Here is a 14630-nt window from a genome sequence, read left to right on the forward strand (position 1 = left end):
TGATTTTTCAAAGCTCATTTTCGATTTCTTTCATTGAAATGCAAGAGTTGGATTATTTCAGTAGTGTTTTGTCGTGGTTTACCTTGTCACAGTTACATTCTATTGATTTTTCAAAGTTCATTTGAATTTCTTTCATTGAAATGCAAGAGTTGGATTATTTCAGTAGTGTTTTGTTGTGTTTTACATTGCCACAGTTACATTCTCTTAATTTTTCAAAGTTCATTCGGATTTCTTTCGAGGAAATGCAAGAGTTGGATTATTTCAGTAGTGTCTTGTCGTGGTTTATCTTGTCACAGTTACATGCTCTTAATTTTTCAAAGTTCATTTTGGTTTTCTTTCATTGAAATGCAAGAGTTGGAATATTTCAGTAGTGTTTTGTCGTGGTTTACCTTGTCACAGTTACATTCTCTTAATTTTTCAAAGTTCATTTTGAATTTCTTTTGTTGAAATGCAAGAGTTGGAATATTTCAATAGTTTCTTGTCATGGTTTACCTAGTCACAGTTACATTCTCTTAATTTTTCAAAGTTCATTTTGGTTTTCTTTCGCTGAAATGCAAGAGTTGGAATATTTCAGTAGTGTTTTGTCGTAGTTTACCATTTCACAGTTACATTCTCTAGATTTTTCAAAGTTCATTTTGAATTTCATTCGTTGAAATGAAAGTGTTTGAATATTTCAGTATTGTTTTGTTATGGTTTACCTTGTCACAGTAACATTCTCTAGATTTTTCAAAGTTCATTTTGGTTTTCATTCGTTGAAATGTAAGAGTTGGAATATTTCATTAGTATTTTGTGGTGGTTTACCTTGTCACAGTTACATTCTATTGATCTTTCAAAGTTCATTTTTAATTTCTTTCATTGAAATGCAAGAGTTGTAATACTTCAGTAGTTTTTTTTTTTTGTTTACCTTGTCACAGTTACATTCTCTAGATTTTTCAAAGTTCATTTTGAATTTCATTCGTTGAAATGTAAGAGTTGGAATATTTCAATAGTATTTTCTGATTGTTTACCTTGACAGACTTACATTCTCTTAATTTTTCAAAGTTCATTTTGAAATTCTTTCGTTGAAATGCAAGAGTATTAATATTTCAGTAGTTTTTCTTTATGGTTTACCATGTCACAGTTACAGTATCTTGATTTTTCAAAGTTCACTTTGGTTTTCATTCGTTGAAATGCAAGAGTTGGAATATTTCAGTAGTGTTTTCTCGTGGTTTACCTTGTCACACTTATATTCTCTTGATTTTTCAAAGCTCATTTCGAATTTCTTTCATTGAAATGCAAGAGTTGGAATATTTCAGTAGTATTTTGTCGTGGTTTACCTTGTCACAGTTACATTTTCTTGATTTGTCAAAGTTTATTTTGAATTTCTTTCACTGAGATGCATGATTTGGAATATTTCAATAGTGTTATGTCGTGGTTTACCTAATCATAGTTACATTCTCTTAATTTTTCAAAGTTCATTTTGAATTTCTTTCATTGAAACACAAGAGTTGGAATATTTCAGTAATGTTTTGTTATGGCTTACCTTATCACACTTACTTTCTCTTAATTTTTCAAAGTCCATTTCGAATTTCTTTCATTGAATTGCAAGAGTTGGAATATTTCAGTATTACTTTGTCATGATTTACCTTGTCACAGTTATATTATCTTGATTTTTTGAAGTTCATTTTGAATTTCTTTCATTGAAATGCAAGAGTTGGAATATTTCAGTATTGTTATGTTTTGGTTTACCTTGTCACATTTACATTCTCTTGATTTTTCAAAGTTCATTTTGTATTTTTTTCTTTGAAATGCAAGAGTTTGAATATTTCAGTAGTGTTTTGATGTTGTTAACCTTGTCACAGTTGCATTCTCTTAATTTTTCAAAGTTCATTTTGGAATTTCTTTTTTTGAAATTCAAGAGTTGGAATATTTCAGTAGCGTTTTGTCATGATTTAACTTGTCACAGTTACATTCTCTAGATTTTTCAAAGTTCATTTTGGTTTTCTTTCGTTGAAATGCAAGAGTTGGAATATTTCAGTAGTATTTTGTCGTGGTTTACCTTGTCACAGTTACATTCTCTTGATTTTTCAAAGTTCATTTTAAATTTTTTATTGAAATGCAAGAGTTGGATTATTTCAGTATCTCCGGAGATGATTGCACTCAAAGAGAATGCCAACATAAAAATAATAGTTGATGAAGAAGGGCATCTTCTTGCTAGTGCTTGTGGTAACATGTTACCCAGTGTTAAACTATATCGTCAGCTTTTTGGTATTAGCATTCAAATGAAAGCAAAGACGAAAAGAAAGGCCAACCTTTCTACTAATATCATAAACCATATATTGTCTACGTGTCGGAACTGTTACCTGTGTAAAAATAGTGTGATAATAGACAGTGAAGTTGCCAGAAAAATAAAAGGGGTATTGGCAGAAAATATCAATAAGGAATATAAAGATGAATCGATGAAAAACAAAGTACAAGCAAGCGTTACTGCCATTGATCAAACAGTCAATTAACCAAATAATACCAAAGACGAAAAGTATATTGAGCCTGTCGATGACACACCTGTAAAAATTGTGTATGACTCAAAATGGAATAATGATTATTATATTGATTACGAAATAAGAGAGGACAACAGTTATAGTATAAAGAGAGAACATGGTGAACCATTTTATGAAACAGATTCAAAATGTCTAAAGTTGTTCATTGATATTAATAATGTATAATAATAATATATTTTTTGTATTAGTATTCTACATGACATTATTTCATTAAAAATATGATATGCATTACATTGTTATGTGTTCATTATTTTTAGAGTAAGCCAGCATATCAAATGTTTAGAATGTCTATTAAAACATCGGAGATATAAGAAAAGGAATTTGCATACATCTTATGTGGGATAGATAGGTTAACATAGAGAAAATCTAAGTATAAGAATGAACAAATTCTCTATCAACATCTATTGACAGATATTTGGAATAGCATTGACGGAATCTAAGTATCAGAGTGAATAAATTCTTTATCAATGTCTTTTGACAGATACGTTTGATAACACTGACATAATTTAAGTATCAAATTGAATAAATTCTTTATTAATATTCTTTATCGATATCATTTGTCGAGTACGTAAGATAACATTGACAAAATCTATCTATTAGAATGAATAAATTCTTTATCATCAGCCGTTGTCGGATTTTTCATTATGAAAAAATTGTGAGTAAGTAATAAACTCTTTCTTGAATTCACCTCGCGCATACACAATATAGAAATTATAAAAAAAATAATTGTAATTTCCAGACTTGATTTGCATGCAATAGATACCGAAAGTTCTATGACTCCTCCCCACAATGAATTCTAAAGGTTTTATGACTCCTCTCCACAATGAATTCAGATGGTTTTACGACTCATCCCCCTAGCCATAAATCCATTCAACCTTGAGCGAAGGTATAAAAGCTTGATGAAGCACTTCTCTACGTAACAACTACATTAATAGCTTCCAAGATGATAGGTTTGTATGACACAGAATTTATCGGTTTAAAATAATCACCTTGTGGTGTTATATTTGAATGTGCATTTTTATTATTGTCTATGGAACAAGAAGAAATTGACTGTTATCTTTGGATAGTGAACTATAATATGTTTGAGTATGATAAAAGCTTGTGGAGTACTACATTACGTTATATAAACGGACTGGGATTCTACGATATAGTGATTACGCCACTTAATAATAGTGATCAGGAACTGAGAAATGTTCAGGAGGAAGTCAGTGAAATTTGCACCTTTTTTGGGATTGAAGCACTCTATGTAAAGGGTAATGTACCTACAGATAAAGTTTTAATTTAAAAGTGTGACCCTACGATTCCACTTTCCAATCTAGAAGAATTTAAGTGTCCTAAATTTGAAGGGGCTTATCACCGTCCTGAAGACGAGGTTAGGTTCTTAGCGCAGTGGATACCTAAGGACATACCTGATCGCGATAAATGCATAAGACACGGTGAACTTTAAGTACTATTTTTATGTTAATATGTGTTTTTTTCTCAAAAAATCTATTAATGTGTTTAAGCAATAAATATCTTTAAGCTTAACTCGTCTTTATTCTTTAGAATAGTTCTATTCATTTCATTAAATTATGAAGAAATTGTAAGTTACAATTTCTTTCTTGAACTCACCACTTGGATACACAATGCAAAAATTCCTTTTAAGAAATTATGAAAAAATTGTAAGTAAGTAGCAAATTCTTTCTTGAATCCCACAGGCATACAAAAACACATATAATTATATGGATTGAGGCATATAAATCGACAGAGACAGGCATTGAGATAGGCAAACACCCGCCAAGAAACATAATCAGAGGAAGTGAGGGAGACAAAAGCATATTTAAATGTAAGGATTCTGACATACAAACCGACAAAGACAGGCATTGAGATCGGCAAACATCCGCCATGACACATAAGCAGTGGAAGTGAGAGAAACAAAAACACGTATTAATGTAAGGATTCAGGCATACAAACCGACAGAGACAGGTACTGAGATAAGCAAACACCTGCCCTGACACATAAGCAGAGGAACTGAAAGAGACAAAACCACATATAAATATATGGATTCAGGCATACAAACCGACAGAGACAGGCATTGAGATAGGCAAACACCCGCCCAGAAACATAAGAGAGGAAGTGAGGGAGACAAAACACATATAAATGTAAGGATTCAGCCATACAAACCGACAGAGACAGGTACTGAGATAAGCAAACACCTGCCCTGACACATAAGCAGAGGAAGTGAAAGAGACAAAAACATATATAAATATATGGATTCAGATATACAAACCGACAGAGACAGGCATTGAGACAGGAAAACACCCGCCCATAAACATAAGCAGAGGAAGTGAGTGAGACAAAAACACATATAAATATATGGATTCTGACATACAAATCGACAAAAACAGGCATTGAGATAGGCAAACATCCGCCCAGACACATAGGCAGAGGAAGTGAGGGAGACAAAAACACATATAAATGTAATGATTTGTCAACAAATACCCATAGAAGCAGGTACTGAGATATGCGAACACCCACCCAGTCATTTAAGCGGAGAAAGTGAGAAAGACAAAAACACATAAATATAAAGATTCTGACACTCAGATTGACACAGACAGTCACTGAGATAAGCAAACATCCGCCCAGACGCATAGGCAAGGAGTGTGAGAGAGACAAAAACACATGCAAATATATTGATTCAGGCATCCAAACTGACAGAGACAGGCATTGAGATAGGTAAACACCCACCCAGACACATAAGCAGCGGAAGTGTGGGAGACAAAAACACATATAAATAAATGGATTCTGACATACAAACTGACAAAGACAGGTATTGAGATAGGCAAACATCCGCCCAGACACATAAGCAGAGGAAGTGAGAGAGACAAAAAGACAAATAAATGTAAAGATTTTGACACACAAACCAACAAAGACATGCATTGAGATAGGCAAACACCTGCCCAGACACATAAGCAGAGGAAGTGAGGGAGACAAAAACACATATATTATGGTTTGTATGCCTGAATATGGATTCAGGCATAAAAACTGACAGAGACAGGTACTGAGATATGCAAACACCCGCCCTGACACATAAGCAGAGGAAGTGAGAGAGACAAAACCACATATAAATGTAAGGACTCTGATATACAAAGCAACAATCACTGGCATTGAGATAGGCAAACATCCGCCCAGACACATAGGGAAGGAGAGTGAGAGAGACAAAAACACATATAAATATATGGATTCAGGCATACAAACCGAAAGAGACAGGCACTGAGATAAGCAAAAACCCGCCCAGACACATAAGCAGAGGAAGTGAGAGAGACAAAAAAAAATATAAATGTAAGGATTCTGACATACAAAGCAACAATCACAGGCATTGAGATAGACAAACATCCACCCAGACACATAGGCAAGGAGAGCGAGAGTGACAAAAACACATATAAATATATAGATTCAGACATACAAAGGAACAATCACAGGCATTGAAATAGGCAAACACCCGCCCAGACACATAAGTAGAGGAAGTGAAAGAGACGAAAACACATAAAAATATATAGATTCTGACATACAGATTGACAAAGACAATCACTGAGATAAGCAAACATCCGCCAAGACACATAGGCAAGGAGAGTGAGAGAGAGACAAAAACAAATGCAAATATATTGATTCAGGCATACAAACCGACAGAGACAGGCATTGAGATAGGCAAACACCCGCCCAGACACATAAGCAGAGGAAGTGAGGGAGACAAAAAACACATAAATATATGGATTCTGACATACAAACCGACAAAGACAGGCATTGAGATAGGCAGACATTCGCCCAGACACATAAGCAGAGGAAATGAGAGAGACAAAAACACCTATAAATATATAGATTCTGACATACAAATCGACAAAGACAGGCATTGCGATAAGCAAACATCCGCCCAGACACATAGGCAAGGAGAGTGAGAGAGACAAAAAAATGTAAATATATTGATTCAGGCATACAAACCGACAGAGACAAGCTTTGAGATAGGCAAACACCCGCCCAGACACATAACATGCAAATATATAGATTCAAGCATACAAACCAACAATGACAGGCATTGAGATAGGCAAACACCCGTCCAGACATATAAGCAAAGAGTCAAAACACATATAAATATATGGATTCTGACATACAAACCAACAAAGACTGGCACTGGGAGAAGCAAACATCCACCCTGACACAATTGCAAAGAGAGGGGGAGAGATAAAAACACACGCAAATATATTGATTCAGACATACAGAACAACAATGACAGGCATTGAGATATGACTATGCATTATTTCGTTGAATTTAGGTTAGATCAATTATAGATGGCAGCACACCCGCTCAGACACACAATAATAGTGAGAGAGATATTCAAAAAGTTTGGTTGATCTAGGTTTACTTAGAGTGGCGCGCCCAAAGTGTGTTTTTATCTCTCCCCCTCTCTTTGCCTATGTGTCAGGGTTGATGTTTGCTTCTCCCAGTGCCAGTCTTTGTCGGTTTGTATGTCAGAATCCATATATTTATATGTGTTTTTGACTCTCTCACTCTCTTTGCTTATATGTCTGGACGGGTGTTTACCTATCTCAATGCCTGTCTCTGTCGGTTTGTATGCCTGAATCAATATATTTGCATGTGTTTTTGTATCTCTCACTCTCCTTGCCTATGTGTCTGGGCGGATGTTTGCTTATCTCAATGCCTGTCTTTGTCGATTTGTATGTCAGAATCTATATATTTATAGGTGTTTTGTCTCTCTCATTTCCTCTTCTTATGTGTCTGGGCGGACGTTTGCCTATCTCAATGTCTGTCTTTGTCGGTTTGTATGTCAGAATCCATATATTTATATGTGTTTTTTGTATCCCTCACTTCCTCTGCTTATTTGTCTGGGCGGATGTTTGCCTATCTCAATGCCTGTCTCTGTCGGTTTGTATGCCTGAATCAATATATTTGCATGTGTTTTTGTCTCTCTCACTCTCCTTGCCTATGTGTCTGGGCGGGTGTTTGCATATCTCAGTTCCTGTCTCTGTCGGTTTGTATGCCTGAATCCATATATTTATATGTGTTTTTGTCTCCCTCAGTTCCTCTGCTTATGTGTCTGGGCAGGTGTTCGCCTATCTCAATGCATGTCTTTGTTGGTTTGTGTGTCAGAATCCCTACATTTATATGTGTTTTTGTTTCTCTCACTTCCTCTGCTTATGTGTCTGGGCGGATGTTTGCCTATCTCAATGCCTGTCTTTGTCGGTTTGTATGTCAGAATCCATATATTTATATATGTTTTTGTCTCCCTCACTTCCTCTGCTATTGTGTCTTAGTGGATGTTTACCTATCTCAATGCCTGTCTCTATCGGTTTGTATGCCTGAATCAACATATTTGCATGTGTTTTTGGCTCTCTCACTCTCCTTGCCTACGCATCGGGGCGGATGTTTGCTTATCTCAGTGACTGTCTTTGTTGATTTGTATGTTAGAATCTATATATTTATATGTGTTTTTGTCTCTTTCACTTCCTCTGCTTATGTGTCTGGGCTGATGTTTGTCTATCTTAATGCCTGTCTTTGGCGGTTTGTATGTCAGAATCCTTACATTTTATATGTGTTTTTGTCTCCCTCACTTCCTCTGCCTATGTGTCTGGGTAGATGTTTGCCTATCTCAAGGCCTGTCTCTATCAGTTTGTATCCCTGAATCCATATATTTACATGTTTTTTGTCTCCTTCACTTCCTCTACTTATGTCTCTGGGCAGGTGTTTGCCTATCTCATTGCCTATCTCTGTCGGTTTGTATGCCTGAATCCATATATTTATACGTGTTTTTGTTTCTCTCACTTCCTCTGCTTATGTGTCTGGGAGGATGGTTGCTTATCTCAATGCCTGTCGTTGTCGGTTTGTATGTCAGAATCATTACATTTATATGTGTATTTGTCTCCCTCACTTCCTCTGCTTATGTGTCTGTGCGGGTGTTTGCCTATCTCAATGCCTGTCTCTGTCGGTTTCTATGCCTGAATTCATATATTTATATGTGTTTGTTGTATGCCTGTTAGATTCAAGAAAAAATTTGCTACTTACTCACAATTTTTTCATAATTTCTTGAAAGGAATTTCTGCATTGTGTATCCAAGTGGTGAGTTCAAGAAAGAAATTGTTACTTACAATTTCTTCATAATTTAATGAAATGAATAGAACTATTCTAAAGAATAAAGACGGGTTAAGCTTAAAGATATTTATTGCTTAAACACATTAATAGATTTTTGGAGGTAAAACACATATTTACATAAAAATAGTACTTAAAGTTCACCGTCTCTCATGCATTTATCGCGATCAGGTATGTCCTTAGGTATCCACTGCGCGAAGAACCTAACCTCGTCTTCAGGACGGTGAAAAGCCCCATCAAATTTAAGACACTTAATTTCTTATAGATTGAAAATTGGAATTCAAGGGTCACGCTTTTGAATTAAAGCCTTATCTGTAGAGACATTACCCTTTACATAGAGTGCTTCAACCCCGAAAAAGCTGAAAATTTCACTGACTTCCTCCTGATCATTTCTCAGTTCCTGACCACTATTATTAAGTGGCGTAATCACTCTAACGTAGAATCCCAGTCTGTTTATTTAACGTAATGTAGTACTCCACAAGCTTTTATCATACTCAAACATATTATAGTTCACTATCCAATGATAAAAGTCAATTTCTTCGAGTTCTATAGACGATAATAAAAATGCACATTCAAATATAACACTACAAGATGATTTTTTTAAACCGATAAATTCTGTTTCATACAGTCCTATCATCTTGGAAGCTATTAATGTAGTTGTTACGTATAGAAGTACTTCATCAAGCTTTTATACCTTCGCTCAAGGTTGAATGGAGTTATGGCTAGGGGGATGTGTCCTAAAACCATCTGAATTCATTTTAGAGAGGAGTCATAAAACCCTTAGAATTCATTGTGGGGAGGAGTCATAGAGCTCTCGTTATCTATTATATGCAAATGAAGTCTGGAAATTACAATTATTTTTTTTTATAATTTCTGTATTGTGTATCCAAGAGATGAATTCAAGAAAGAGTTTGTTACTTACTTACTTACAATTTTTTCATAATGACAAATCCGACAACGGCTGATGATAAAGAATTTATTCATTCTAATAGATAGATTTTGTCAATGTTATCTGACGTACTCAACAAATGATATCGATAAAGAATTTTAATAAAGAATTTGTTCAATTTGATACTTAAATTATGTCAGTGTTATCAAACGTATCTGTCAAAAGACATTGACAGAGAATTTATTCACTCTGATACTTAAATTTCGTCAAAGCTATCCCAAGTATCTGTCAATAGATGTTGATAGAGAATTTATTCATTCAGATTTTCTCTATGTTAACCTATTTATCCGACATATGATGTATGCAAATTCCTTTTCTTACATATCCGATGTTTTAATAGACATTCTAAACGTTTGATATGCTGGCTTACTCTAAAAACAATGAAGAAATAGCAATGTAATGCATAACATATTTTTAATGAAATAATGTCATGTTGAATATTAACACAAAAAAATATTATTATTATACATTATTAATATCAATGAACAACTTTAGACATTTTGAATCTGTTTCATAAAATGGTTCACCATGTTCTCTCTTTATACTATAACTGTTGTCCTCTCTTAGTTCGTAATCAGTAGAAAAATCATTATTCCATTTTGAGTCATACACAATTTTTACAGGTGTGTCATCGACAGGCTCAATAAGCTTTTCGTCTTTGGTATTATTTGGTTCATTGAATGTTTGATCAATGGCAGTAACGTTTGCTTGTATTTTGTTTTTCATCGATTCATATTTATGTTCCTTAGTGATATTTTCTGCCAATACCCTTATTATTTTTCCGGCAACTTCACTGTCTATTATCACACTATTTTTATACAGGTAACAGTTCCGGCACGTAGACAAGGTATGGTTTATGATATTAGTAGAAGAATAGGCCTTTCTTTTCGTCTTTGCTTTCATTTGAATGCTAATACCCGAAAGCTGACGATATGGTTTAACACTGGATAACATGTTACCACAAGCACTAGCAAGAAGATACCCCTCTTCATCAACTATTATTTTTATGTTGGCATTCTCTTTGAGTGCAATCATCTCTGGAGATCTCAATCTCGCATATCCACCATCATAAGAGTTGATTTTTTTGGTACTCCAAAGAAATTTAATTCCTTACTGTCATGACAATGCACGCATACGTTTCCGATAGTTCTACAATTTGTACTTATTTCATGCTTTAAATACTTCTCCTTGTCAGCATTCAATGCTACAATAACACTATCTTGTGAACATACTTTCTTAAAATGCTTCATCTTCACTTCTTAGAGATATGAGTTGTGTTTATTGTTCCACTGTGTAAAAAATACTGATTTAATACATTCAGTAAGCTAGGTAGTGTACCATTGGGTACACTACCCAATGGTACACTTACTGTCACGACATAGAGTACCACTGGGAATGCCGCATCGTGTCTCTGAGCAAGCATAGAGTACAATTGTTAGAGCCATAAGCACATTTCATGTCATTTTAAGATACGTGAAAAGAAAGTTGAATAATTTCAAAGTGCAAAAAAAAATCTAGTCCAATAAAAAAAAGTGCTACTACAAACAATATTTTTCTAATAGTAAAAGTTGCGACTAACATTTCTATATCATTCTCATTTTGAATTTGGAAAATATTAAATGTGATTTTTTTATGTTTTAAGTATGTTACATGTCATTCTAAGAGATGTAAAAAAAAGTTGAAAATACTATCATGTTAAAAAAATAATAAAGAAAGTTAAAAAAAAACTTCTAAAAAAACTATAAAAATGGGGAGGGGCAAAAAGTCGGAGGGCAGGGGGCCCCCTGAGCTTGTTGATATTGGAGACCTATGGGGGTTGTAGTCTCTTGTGGTTAGGGTCGTTGATGCTTTTTATCCTTGACGGTTTATTCTAAAACACACCATACTACTTAATTTGCAAGGATTTGAATGGATTTTTCTGAATTTCATTATTAAAATTCTTTTCTCCCCATCTACATCTCTCTTAGTATCAACCTTTTATTATACTATAACGTTAGACCCTATTTTAAATTGACAACACTGTTCAAACACCACTTGTGTATTATACAGAACACATCGGAGAGGTAAATCTAGGTCAACTCATAATATCATACTATATTCGTTAACAATTTTCATAGATTGGTGTTGTTCCAAATTTATAGCAAATTGTCTGAGTTAACAAGCCCTTCAGGGTTACTTTAACTATTAATCAGTTTAACCCTTTTTCTCCCCCTTCATATGATCTAATTCGAAAATTTTATCTAGCTCTGTTTTTTTGCCTATTATTCAAATAAGATCGTTCGTACAGTCCAATTCGCGAATCCCTTATCCCTTTTTGCAAATTGAGTTAGCTTTTAACAGCATATGTCAATCAAACAATTCTGAGTGTAGCATCCGATTTTGTAATTAGCAACCAGACATTCCTAAGAAACTACTATCAAGTTAAGTTAATTGTCCAAAAAATAGATGTTGCCTCAGAGACCAATTTTGATTACGTAATGTGACAATCAAAAGTTTTGGCTTAGAAACCTGTGTCTAAACCAGTCTGTAAAGGCATATCGTATTTGACAATTTCTAGTTTTTGGTTAAAAAAAACACGTTATGATGAACGAAGTTGCTAAAGACGTGATTTTCATCACTTTGCTGGGAAAGGTACCAAGGGAACATAGGTGTGAGAGGATACTCACTCTCTTTGAAAAGGTGTAGAGGTCCCGTAGTACAGCACAGGAAGGAACATAAACCCTTAGAATAGCATAGGAAGGAACATAAACCCTTAGAAGTATAACTTAGCACTCTACTAGTGTCACCATCTGGGAAAAAACAAACAACAAAGAAACAAATAAACAGTTTAGGTTCTCAGGCTTTTAGCTTTCGATGGGTAACATTAAACTTAATGAGTTTTATATATTTGGAATTGGGATAAAAATCCAATTCTATTGATGTATCAATTGTTTTCAAAGTTTTTTTTTTAAAGTTTTGGTTGCTATTAGTCCAAATCGCTCCCTACTTACAATTCTTTACCATGAACTATTTGAAAAGCCTACTCAGTGGTCAAGGGTGCCTCAATACGTTTAGTTATATTGGAATCCTTTAAACAGTTTCACATTAGAAAAAACTTCTGATCGAAAAAATTTGGAGTAGGGTTTATTCGATTACGTTATAAAAGCTCTAATGAATTTTTTACGGGATACCACAAATTGGAGGGCAATGAACCACCCTTTTGACGCGTTATGGGCCCGAGCCACTCCATCAGCTTCGCAGTCTGGAACAGTCTTGAAAGAAATAATACAATTAAACTTGAGTATTTGATATATAATAATATTAATTGCTAAAAGCTCATCAGTTCAAGATTTATTATTCTCTCACTCAACGGCCGTACTTAAAATGAGGTTGAAATACTTACTATACGCAAAATGTTAAATAGTTTTGGCAATATACAAATAAATCAAATAATGGTCAAATCCAACCTGAAACGAACCGAAATAAAATAAAAAATCATAGTAAATAAACATACAACAGGTACTAATATAAATGAATAAATAGATATTAACAAGAATAAAACTTAAATTGATTATGCAAATCAAGCTTAAAAAGAAAAAGAAAATATTAATAACAAGAGTTGATTTCTAGAGTTGAACAAGAATTAAATTTATTATTTCTTCTCAAGTCTGTTCAACACCATAGCTTTCAGTAAATCTTCAATGATGCATTAGGATTTAGACTTTATCAGTTGGAATTTCTCCAAACAAGAGTTCGGGTACTGCCTCCTTCCCTAACTGTAAAAGTCAAAAACCTACGGAATCATTGGTGCTTTACTAAAAACGAATTATATTACAAATAACTTCTTTTGTACTTATTAAAGCATCGAAAATAAAGATGAAAATTTAAGTTTATTATTTAATTCCAAGACTTTCAAAGACAAATCTATTTTTTTTCTACAAACAAAAATTTGGCTACTGCCCCTTTCCCTAACTGTAAAAGTCTAAAGCCTACTGCATCATTGGCGTTTTACTGAAAGCGAATTATATATCACAAATGTTTTCTTTTCCAGTTATTTCAGCATTGAAAATGAAAATAAAATTGTAGTGAAATAAAATCTTGAACTGATGAGCTTTCAACAATTAATAACACTATATATAGCATACTCTGTTTTAGTTTATTAATTCTTTCCAAGACTGTTCAAGACACATATAGTTTTCAGTAAAGCGCCAGTGACGCGGTAGGTTTTCGACTTTTACAGTTAGGGAATGTGGCAGTAGTCAAACTCTTGTTTGTAGTGAATTTTTTTCATTTTAAGCTCGATTTGTATATTCAATTTAAGTTTTACTCCTTTTAAGATTTATTTATTCATTTACAGTATTATCTGTTGTTATGTTTGTTTGCTATGATTGTTTATTTAATTTCTGTTCTTTTTGGGTTTCATTTATTTTTTAATAGTAATTTCAGGTCATTTTGAGTTTTAAATATAGTAGATTTAGATTTCTTCTGGTCTTAAGATTATTATGGCCTTTACTTTTCTTTGAAAAACTTCTTTTCCGGATAGTATCTTTTTTAATTAATCCCTTATAACAATCCCTTAAACAAATCAAATTAAAATTGGGAGCAAAAAGTAGGCCCGTATCTTCTCCAGTACCATCCCCAACCACTTGCTTTTATGCAGAAAGATGGGCAGTTGTTGTCTCCTATTAACTTTAAACTTATGGGGCAAGTACTAGGCCCAGTGGTACATGAGAATCATGATTTTCAGAGGCTGTTCTGTTTGTGCCTTTGAACGAAAGTGGTCGTACTCACATATGGCATATTGGGTAAGTATTTTCGGCCAAGAAGATAGAAGAGAGTAAACTTTCTAGGCCTACTCTACTTCCGAGCCTCATCTACATCGTGTATGAAAATGATTTAATCTGCTTTAAGTATACTAAACACAAAGGTATGGTCATCGAAACTTATTCCTTTAATCCTTCGCAAATAATTTATTCCTTTTTACGTTTGGGAAAACCAATCTTTTAAGAAGTAGATTTATTTCA

This window comes from Artemia sp. Qi Xiang Cuo, chromosome 1, assembly GCF_049724085.1.
Source record: "Artemia sp. Qi Xiang Cuo chromosome 1, ASM4972408v1, whole genome shotgun sequence".
Classification (NCBI taxonomy): Eukaryota; Metazoa; Arthropoda; class Branchiopoda; order Anostraca; family Artemiidae; genus Artemia; species Artemia sp. Qi Xiang Cuo.